At 35.2% G+C, this 10,427-nt stretch overlaps 1 protein-coding gene across 1 annotated transcript in view; it reads left to right on the top strand.

Annotated features, from left to right (window-relative positions):
• The first annotated feature begins 1,445 nt into the window (after nt 1-1,445).
• LOC138713444 (choline transporter-like protein 1) overlaps nt 1,446-10,427 on the top strand; it is a 73,750-nt gene continuing 64,768 nt past the window's right edge. The window contains exon 1 of the mRNA XM_069845553.1: nt 1,446-1,747. The gene's annotated coding sequence lies outside the window, so the exon portion shown is untranslated. The remainder of the gene's footprint in view (nt 1,748-10,427) is intronic.

Here is a 10,427-nt window from a genome sequence, read left to right as displayed (position 1 = left end):
GACAAACTTATATCTTGTAACAAATAACTATGGAACTGTTCCCAGGACATGTCCTTGAAATTATATTTCACAATGATGATACCGCTGACTGTCTCCGTTAGCATGCGATTTCGTTCTTTTGTCCATTGAGCAGATATTAGGGAAAATACTCTCTCAGCACTTCCATTGTGACTTGGGATAAATAAATAGAATTGACATATTTTTAAGAATTTTCAGGAAGTTTCAGTGCTCGTAGAACTATTGCAATTGAAGGATTTGCATCATTGTTTATCTAAACTTAAATCTTTGTCCAAATTAACTTGATTGGCATATCTTTGTACATTGCAGAATAAAATTGATAAAATAACTTAGAACCATGAATAGTGACATTTTTAGAGTGTAAGAATTCAATGCATGTCAATAGGTCATCATATTTTATGCTCTTTTATGTGCTCCAGCTTCAACCGTTGAAAGCAGTTAAATTCTTTCATAGGTTTTCACCATTTATTTAGATATTCAATGCATAATATCGCACATTATTCAATATTCGTATTAATTCTGGTTGAAATGCGAAATGCCAGATATTTAATTTTTTTTTTTTTTGTAAATGCCTGCCGGACAGGATAAAATGATTTAAAAAAAGGACATGTCCTCCTTTTGTCGGACGGATGGTAACCCTATGAGCGTCCCATCGTTGTAAGGTATACGTCAATTGAGGGGCTGGGTGAAGAAGGGCATTTTAGAGGATGTGCCCTTTTTTTTAGTAAAACACTTTATTGTGTTCTCTGATCTGTTATGCATATGATCATCAAGTTGTAGTTCAATACTGTGATCGTAGAGGTCAGGAGTGCCCAAAATGTAAAGGCGTGCATAGATCACATTATTACGGTTTGAATTTTCAATATAAATTTTCTCAAAACTTGCATTTGAGAGAATTGCCTTTCTTGCACCCAATCCCTCAATTCTGAACAATACATTTGGCAAGAATTTGACATCCACCTTGATACAGGCTGTATGGCTAGGTTATATATCGAACATTTGTAATCTGTTGAATGAAACTCAAGAATATGTTTACAATAGATGCATCTATACATTTGCCATCTGCCTACTTTTGTTCCGGGGTTTGGAAACCCAGCATATCTTATAATCTGTGTGAAAAGAAATATGAAGAGAGTTTTAATTGATGGCTCAAGAAAATAGATTACAAATGGGGATATCGTTCGTCACGTGTTAAGAGAAGGGAATTGTAAAGTGCGTCAAACGTATGAGGAAGTGTCAATGTTTATGAAACAGATTTCCCTTCCTTTTTATGAGTAACATGATTTTATTATCTTCAACAGGAAGCATTACACAATGGCTGCGTGCCACTCACGTCACGATCGTCTGTCTCCCCCGCCATCATGTGGATTAGAATGCTATGATCGATTAATAGCGTGACCTTGTTCGTTTGTTTGTTTGTTTTGGCAGGTGGCGAATTCCTGCACTTGGGAACGAAGTATTGTAGGTCTTGGACGCGCGCTATCGAGATGTCCAGCACGGAGATCAAACCCGTGACTCTGGGTGGCGAGCTGTGAAGGATGCGGGTGAGAGTGTCCTTGCCCACTTATTCGTGTGCGCTCGCTCGCGTCCGATGCTTCAGCAGTCGGCGTTGTTCGCGCAGTGTGGACTGGAGTCGTGCACTGCCCGCACGCAGTTCTTGAGTTCATAAACTCTCCCCGATGTTGGTAACGAAGAGCTGACGACTGATACCACTCTCGAACACACGCAGGTGAGTAGACACTGTGTCCTACATACAGCACAAGTGATAAAACCTTTTAACATCCACATCTAAATCAAGTCCGTTGCTGTTTCGTTTACGAACTATTTTTACTCCGTAAGATTAAGAACATCGAACTTTTATGTAGGAAAGCTGTCGAAATATTAATTTATTTAAGCACTAAAATGGTTGGTCGCTAAAACAGAAATACTAATAATTGTCTAGTTTACGTACACCAGTTTCAGATGTTCTCCTTATCGAATGCAAGTAGGTTCAGGGAACATTTTACAGATACGCAGAATTAAGCTGTCTTTGAGACTTATACAAAAGACGGAAAATAACCATGACAAAGAACACTGTGCGCGAGGTAGTATTACGACATTGCTTGTGGTATGGTTATGGACCTGAACGGCAATCATTATCGCCTGTGAGAAACGAATAGAAAACTTCAAACGTATGCTCACAGTAAAGTACAGGTTTCCTCGCACCGCAACAAACTGTAAAGGAACCCCCATACGATGTAGTAGTAGTAGTAGTAATAGTAGTAGTAATAATAATAATAATAATAATAATAATAATAATAATAATAATAATAATTTATTTATTTAATCTGGCAAAGCTAAGGCCAGCATGCCTTCTCTTACGCCAGCCAGACTCTAATTGAATACCCGTAGAACAATAGCCTTAAATAATAATAATAATAATAATAATAATAATAATAATAATAATAATAATAATAATAATAATAATAATAATAACTATAACGTACTACAATAATATGAGAGTGAGTAATAATAGTGAATAATAGGAGTGAAATTAACTAATAAAATTTAAATACATTGTGTTAGTGAAAACAATAATGAAGAGTATGCAAATCTGGCTTTCACGTAATAGCTTCCTGCTTAATAAACATTGATATAAGTAATAATAATGTTGTTAATAATAATAGTAACAACAGTATTATGGGGTAATTCTAATATTTATCCTGTTATTATAATTATGCATTAGCATAAGCATTAAAAATGGAAAAAATTGAAACAACTACTATTGGTAACGAGAATTAATTGATAAAATAATGCTTCATTAGTTTATTCTAAAATTTATATGGTGATCGGACGTCTCTGACATTACTCGGTAGCGAATTCCAAACTCGAGAAACAGCCACAGTGAAAGAAGATGTATGAGGATGTTCGGTGAGAGGGTATGGATAATATTGAGTATGTGATCGTGTGTCTAGATTATGGTGGGTGGATAAATTGTGAAATCGAGACGCGAGGTAGACAGGAGTGCAGAAATGTATTTTATGAAAGAGAAGAGAAAGATAGTGGATTTTTCTACGATATTACACGGAAACAAGAAAACATTTCGAGGGATGGTGTCACATGATCAGCCCAGCGAATATTGCAGACAAAACGGACGCACATATTATGTACAGTATCTAAAGTCCCTGTGCCAAAGTAACGTTTGGGTCAATGAACACAATATCACAGTAATCGAAGTGAGCATCATGAGTGTTTGTACTAAAATATTTTAAAGGGCAGAGAGTAGAAAATTCTTCAATCGCCAAAACGAGTCGATTAATTAGAGTATTTTCTTGCAAATTTCTGCAATCTCAATGTTCAAATTTAAACTTTGATCCATATTATGTATACTTTTTTTTTCTAAGAACGAAATTTCGGTGCCGTTTATTTAATGGGAGGAAACTTTGGTATGTTAACAGTGTTTAACAAACGTGGATGACCCACAAGTATTGTCTGTGATTTAGATTGAAATTTTCGTGTCCTTGTTCAAATTGAGTCGAGGTCGTCGTTAATTTTAGTCATTGCGTCATTTATTTTGTCGGTACGGAACTGTAGTAAATACCTATAAAATAGAATTGGAATTATGAATGGTGTACGTAAACTAGGCGATTACGCACATACTTTCTGCCAATTTTATTCTTTTTCTTTTTCTCCTCTTTGTTTACAATTCAATTCGTTTATAATATTGCCTATTATATACACATTTTTTAAAATAACTATTCAGAAAAGACTTTAACGGTGATGAAAGGGTGCAAGATTTTTGGATATTTGCACCGTGTACTAGATGTAAAACATCCAACGTTTCGGAGCTACATGTCGGGTCCATCATCAAAGAAGATATGAAAAGTAGGACAAGGAAACCTCTCTGTTGGATCCTTTACCAAGATTGAACAGTATCTCTTAGTAATGCACCTAAGAGATAGGATTCTCATTTCCTCACTCCATATCTTCTATGATGATGGAACCAAAACGTAGCTCCGAACCGTTGGATGTATTAGCTACATCTAGGATATCCAAAAAGCTTGTACCAGGCACCGTTTGGAATTTTTAAATTTTATTGCTAGTGACTGAATATTTCACAATGTTCGCCATGTTTGTTCTACCTTTGTCTCCAAGTGAACAAAAAAGAAGAGGAAACTTTGGATCACTATTGGGACTTTATTTAGTAATCAACATTTCAGAAAGGTTACCTGGTCGATCGGGCCGTTACAAATGAGTACATCTACTTAAGTGACCAACGATTGTCATCAGAATGCGGGATAACGTGAGTATAAGCAAAGAAACAAGAAATGTAAACGAACAATAAGAAAATAATATATGAATAAATGAAAAAAGAGGATAGATACTGTAATACAGAATAGATGTGTATAGAATACGGCAAGAGAGTATGCTGGAAGTAAACGCCAATCAATGTGTATCAATGGTGGATGCGAATAGAATAATACAGAACAGATGTATAGTGTAGGATAAGACATTATACGTAGGCCTACTGGAAGTGAATAGAACGATTTATGAACCCTAATTTACAAATATACGTAAATGTAATTATTTATTGTGCATTAAAATAAAAACATATACTTTCGTTTTCACAATACAGGGTTTTTTCCGATCTATGATAACTAATTTGAATGACGTCATGTGCGTCAGGAATCACACCAACAGCTGAATTGCGGCGAGAGGTGACAGACCAGTAGTGAGTGATTTCAATCAGAGTGCACAGTGTATCACAGTAGCAATGCCCAAGAAAATCGAGCTTTTTTGGGAGGGATACATAACAACTCTTTCCGATGTCAAGTACAGTTACATGAAAATCATAGGAGCCTGCAAAAAAAACGTGGTTTCGTTATTTCCAAGAAAGGCATCTTGTGTGTACCTAATAAGACTGGCAAAACTCGGATGGGATTAATTTCAGAGTGGAAAAACAAGCAAATCCACCCCCCTCCTATCACAAGTCGCCGCACTCCAAGAAATGACACAAATTAATTCCATTCGAGGTTTACCAATCTTATTAAGTACACAGAAGATGCCTTTCTTGGAAATAACGAAACCTCGTTTATTGCATGCTTCTTTTATTTTCACTTAAATGTACTTGGCATTGGAAAAAATCGTAATGTACCCCTCCCAAAAGGCTCGATTTTCTTTGGAATTCTGTCACCTCGCGCCACAGTTCAGCTGTCGTGTGACTCCTGACGCACATGATGTCATTCAAATTCGTTATCAGAGATCGGAAACAACCCTGTAGTACAAAGGAATCTTTCTTTAATATTCCAGAGAGAAGATAAAGTATAGTAATTTTTATTAATATTCTATAAATAATTATATCCATAGTAAATAATTCAATTAGTTTGGCAATGTTTGGAGGATAGAGGACGACAAACTACCGAGCCAGATATTGGAATGGGTGGGGATGACTACAGTAGGCCTACGGGTTTCATGATAGGAGAAAATTGGTGAAGAAATACAACAGACATGATCGTAAGTACGAGACTGGAAACACAAAGAAGAGTAGAGAAAAAACCGAGCACAGGAAGATGTATAAGCATGGCAAATATGTAGGGCCTATATAATAATACAATGAAATGTACCTCAAACTGGAAACTCTTCAGATAAATTCGTAGGGTAAACCTATTCAATTGGTAGCTCGTGGAAGCGCACAAATTGTGTTGTCGATATGATAATTTACGGAGTGAATGTTACATTAAAGAAATGCGATAAGACTTTAAAACTTGTTAAAATTAACAAACAGCTTTTAATTATGTACTGTGTTAAATTTAAAACTTAAAAGAGTGCTATACCTTTGTAACTAGTTTTGATATTTAACACAGTAAGAACTTACATAATTAAAAATTGTTAGTTCATTTTAAGACATTTGAACATTTTATCACATCTGTTGTACGACTATTGGAAGTGTTGTTAATTAAGAATGAATCATTTAAAGAATTGACTTAAGAATATTTTTCTCCATTTAGTTATTTATTGAAAATATTGAAGACAGCAGACCATAGCGTTGTTTAAGAATAGCGTCTCTGCTGTTACTATTAGGGGTTGGATTCTTATATTTTTACCTATTTTGTTCCTTGCTTCCAAATGAATACATTCCTCTGTATGTTTCCGAATCACAGTCCTAAGTCTAAATGAGGCTTCAATAGTTAACCTATAGGCCATTCGTTATCTCTTGAAACCTACCTGTGCCTGAGGGGAAGCAGAAAATGGACTAAGAAGCTTCCCTCCCTCGCTACGCTTCTGTTTGCATCTAGGTAGCTCACTTACCCCCTCCATAAGGTTTTTATTTTAAGTTACGGCGCACGCATGCATTTGATTTTACGAGATAGCGAATGACTTATACATATATTTAAATGCCTGTCTTTTCTTCTTTATTTTTAATTACCTAAGAAAATGCGAATTAATTTGTGGCGTTGCAAATTTAATGTCAACCACTTGAAAGCAGAGATGTTTCAATCACATGCACTTCATAATCCTCTTTTTCCAACTCAATGGGGGACGCGCGGTAGCATTGCAGTTAAGGCAATACGCTGCAAGTTGGAAGGTCTCGGACTCGATTCTAGATGGGGTTATGGATTACTTCATTGATCCAATGCTTCCGGCCGCATTATGGCTCTGTGATTCACTGATACCAGGCATAGCTCCTATCAGGCAAAGACGGACAGCATAGGACTGATATCCCTACTGTTACTCAGTGCCGATTGTCTTGTGAGATGGAACCTTTAGAATCTACATTGGAATAGCTTTGCTTTTCCTTTTCATATAACTCAATGTTCGGATTCTACAATGTGCCACACATTTTAAGTCCGACTTAACATTAAACGATTGAAGAGTCGCTTTAAAATGTCGGAATACTCTTAACTTCGTACCCCAAAGTGAACTAGATGTTTCCTTTTAAATCTGAATTCCTTAATTCTTTAGCCAGTCAACTTCTTACTTCTAACATTCAATGCAAGTAATATCACCTTAAAAGTGCCCAAACTAAGAAACTGATTCAAGCACTGCCAGACCATCAGAAAGGGATGCTCATGGTGGTATACTACTTACTACTGTACTCTAACCAGGAGAAAGTCTCAGGGGAATGAGACGCAGCGGGGTGATGCTATGAATGAATGTTAATGTCATAAGATGTCATAAGGTCACATACGTGGGTACACGCATCTCCATGGCTAACTCTCAAAGCACAAACGATAACACTGATACACACATTTATACTACCCTAGTTACAAAATTAGATCACAGTTAATCTCCTGGTCTTTTAATCCCTCCATACAGGAAATAACATATGCAGGAGAGCGCATGTTTTTTAAACTGACGTGATAACGGCAATATTATCTATCTATTTCGCTCCAATAGATGACGCAATATAAGCACATTCCTTTCACGGTTAATCTCCTGGTTGGAGAACAGTATGTTAGCCGTTGGATGGAGATTTGGGAGCTCAAAACCTTCCCAGTGTAATGGATTTTAATAGACGATAAAATTAACACATCTTCCTCAAGGAAAGAAGAAAAGCTATTGGTACCATGTCGTAGATTTAACACACGTAAAAAAGCCATGAACCCTCTCCGATATAGAGAGCTCCAAGCCAAATTTGTTGGGCACTTCTCGATCACATTGAATTTCGACTGTGAATAAACTGCAGTTGAAAGCGTTTTTTACTACCTACTAACTAGTACTAACTACTACTACTACTACTACTACTACTACTACTACTACTACTACTACTACTACCTAGTACTAACTACTACTACTACTACTAACTACTTACTTCTACTACTACTTACTTCTACTACTACTACTACTTACTACTTACTACTACTACTACTACTACTTACTACTTACTACTACTACTACTACTACTACTACTAACTACTTACTTCTACTACTACTTACTTCTACTACTACTACTACTTACTACTTACTACTACTACTACTACTACTACTACTACTTACTACTTACTACTACTACTACTACTACTTACTACTTACTACTACTACTACTACTACTACTACTAACTACTTACTTCTACTACTACTTACTTCTACTACTACTACTACTACTTACTACTTACTACTACTACTACTACTACTACTTACTACTTACTACTACTACTACTACTACTACTACTACTACTACTACTACTACTGGCAGAAAGAGAGAAAACAAATCCTAGTGTTATATCGACAAACGTTGTTGTTGGTTTTTCACCATGTAATAGATGCGGGAATATCTACTATTTTGAAGTTAGGCATATAAATCGACAAACTCTAAATAATAACTCTTGATAACGGGTCCAAAAGAGAAGTCCCCCTTTCTCTCACGATGTAGCTGATATGCAGTTCCGAAACATTGGATGTTTCTACAAATATGATCCAAAATCTAACAATATCAAACTCGGTAAAAGTCTCAAAGCTTACTGAGGAAAATGTAATTACCGAAAGTTAATTTGCTATAACAGGATTTAGAAAATGAAGCTCAACGACTGACTTTGTTGTCACTATATATCAGACAGTGGAAAAAAGTGGACATAATCTCGAAACCCATATATGAGGCGCTGGGTCCAATAGCAGCTTAAGTTGAAAACCAATGTCTTGAGAAAAACGTCAAAGTTTTAGAACATTGTAGAAATTTTAATAGTACATACAGTCGCATCATTTGTTTTGTATAATATTTTAGACTGTAAATTATTCAAATTCATTATCAGTTAAACACAACCCATTGTTAATTATTTGGAAATAAAGTATGAAATAAGTTATTGCATAGAAAGTCTGAGATCTCTTAAATTAGAGTACCTAGGTATTAAAACCGGTATAAAAGTGTTATTTCACTAACACACATGAACTTTACTGAAGGAATAATAATAAATAATAGTACATTAATGCTTCAGCTAATCAAAATAATATACGATAAGAATTTTTAGCCGGTAAGCTTACATTTTTTATGGAAATATAAGAAAATCAATTCTGAAATTCTGCTACAGATGAAAACTTCTCTATTATAGTGTCAAATATTCTTATTTATGATCACTGACTTCACTTTCAGGATGATTTTCATCCAGCACTGGTTCTGAATCCAAAGTATTTTGAAGAGAACATGCTTTTTCTGGTTTTAAGAATTTCAATAATGAAATATCATTTTTCTTTAATAATTTTAAGCCAGTGCAAGGAGGATTTTTTAGATTAACTTCTTCCTTTGGTGGTATATTATGTCCTGAAAAATTGAATGGCTGGAAATCGGTAATGTAAGTATATGATACTGCCAAAACACTGATGTATAAAACATGAGTGTAACATATTTTTGTATTGCGAATTCTGAACGTTTCGCTTTAGCACAGCACTTCACATAATGAACTCTCCTGCCATTTAGGGTCAACGAAATGAAATACAACTTTTACAGTCGATACAGAAGACATAGAAGATTATGCAAATGAAATCGCCGGAATTACAACATATGTAGACTTATTGCACCCAGCGCCTCATATTATTAATTGATTTTGAGAAGATTTTCGATAAAGTGAATAGAAGAAAACTGTGTGAAACGCTATTCAAGAAAGGCTACTCTTCTCAACTAATCAGAGTAATATCACAGTCTAGTGTATACAGTCACGAAGCACAATACGTAGAAAATATGCATCCATAGATAGTTGCTAACCACTAGGATCGCTACTATCGCCTCATTACAAACAATGCTAAATAGTACCGACACAGTCTATTGTTCCTAGTACCCTCAACAACTCAGGCTTCGTGAATGTATATACTAGACTGTGGTAATACGTAATTTATACCACAATAACAAAATACGTATTGATAAAAAAAATGGATCAGAGAAACAAATTTCTGAAATTAATGGGAATGTAAGACAAAGGTGCTCATTGTCGCCCAACTGTTCAATATACGAGTATATCTAAACAATGCCATTGATAGATATATGGCTGAGTATTTTAACTCATGTTACTATTATTAACGGAATATTTCTGAACTTATTACTTTTTGCGGATGATCAAGTTGTGCTAGCAAATTCAGAATACCTTCAAATTGCTGCTTACAAATTACATAAAATAAAAACGGACTATAATTTAAAATATCAAATACTAAAATAAAAGCAATGACCTTTGTTAGGACCCAGAATGAAAGCTCAAAAATAGTTATAGACTCGAACTTCAATGATCAAGTGATTAGCTTTAAACAGGTATATTTAGAATGTAAAACAGTTTACCAAAAAGTATTGACGTGGAAGAAAAACTACAGGAAATATCAGTGGATATGCGGAACCAAAAAGAGAACTCTAAGAAACAAAGCAACGAAAGAAAGTAAACTTAAATTTTTTTAATCAATGGCGCTATCAGAATTACTTTATGGATCGGAAACACGGACGCTGACAAAAG

The sequence above is a fragment of the Periplaneta americana genome, chromosome 14 (genome assembly GCF_040183065.1).
Source record: "Periplaneta americana isolate PAMFEO1 chromosome 14, P.americana_PAMFEO1_priV1, whole genome shotgun sequence".
Lineage (NCBI taxonomy): Eukaryota > Metazoa > Arthropoda > Insecta > Blattodea > Blattidae > Periplaneta > Periplaneta americana.
Note: the sequence above shows the minus strand (reverse complement) of the source record. Positions and strands in the feature narration are given on the sequence as shown.